We start from the raw sequence: 1082 nt of genomic DNA on the forward strand, positions 1-1082 counted from the left end.
AGCATGTGGCTGAGAAGGGGCTCTCATAGGGCAGTATTTGAGAAGCAGGATTGCTGTGTGATGGTGGGGAGCTGTTAGACCTCCCAGGAACTGGCAGAGGGGCTAAAAGGTTTTTCAGTGGAGAACTACTGGAAAGTTAGGAATGGGCAGGTGAATTAAAAATGCAAGGATTCCTTTTTAGTCCTGGGATTGGAGATGCACTCTGCCTGTTGTCAAAATCTGTAATGAAATTTAAAAAGTATACTAGCTTTATCGTAATAAATTTTTTATCATTCCTTTAACTGAAAGCTGTAGAAGAAAAGGGTTTTTTGGATAGTATTTCACTAAGTGATGAAAGGCCAAGCAACGTACTTCTGTCCCTTTTTTCTTGTTGCCCCTTTTCTGAATTTTAATGTGTTACCAAATTAAGTCCTCTTCAATGGTATATAAAATGATATATAAAAACAGACAGGTTGGTAAAGCACGGGATCTTGTGTGCCTTTACTAAAGTGCTGTGTGCCTTTTGACGAATGTAGTAGACTGAAATAACTATTTTAAAATGAGCTTACTCATGCTAGAAGTGTTTTGAGAAATTTCATGGAAGAGATAAGCCAAGAGACTGCACTATCTGGGTGTGAATATGTAGGAATTGCATTACAGATGAGTTGCTTTAGTAGAAAGATGCTATATTATGAAGGAAAATGGGATAAAGTAAGATATATTAGTTTAAATGGATTGAAATACATCTTAAAGGGAGAAGGGGGTTAATACAGTTGCTGTTTTGTTGACTGATAGGTTTGCTGTGCTGTTTAGGCACTTAATCAGAATACTGACAATTACAAAAATGCTAGAAGGCATGGAAAAAAAACCAAACAACAAAAAGCAGAAGTTTTGGTAAAAGTAGTACCGTTCATTTCCTCAGGATGAAGGAAGAACAAATTTTACTACTCAGTGTAACGGAGACAATACTTATTTCAGCTGTTGAGGATGTGTTTTGATCATCTACCTTGATGCACAAAGAGGCAATGTTTATCTTAGGCAATGGAGGAAGTCTGATTTTGAGATGGTATTTGGCAGTTATCTTGAGAAAATTACCTGTGTTG

Source organism: Geospiza fortis, unplaced genomic scaffold (genome assembly GCF_000277835.1).
Source record: "Geospiza fortis unplaced genomic scaffold, GeoFor_1.0 scaffold192, whole genome shotgun sequence".
NCBI lineage: Eukaryota > Metazoa > Chordata > Aves > Passeriformes > Thraupidae > Geospiza > Geospiza fortis.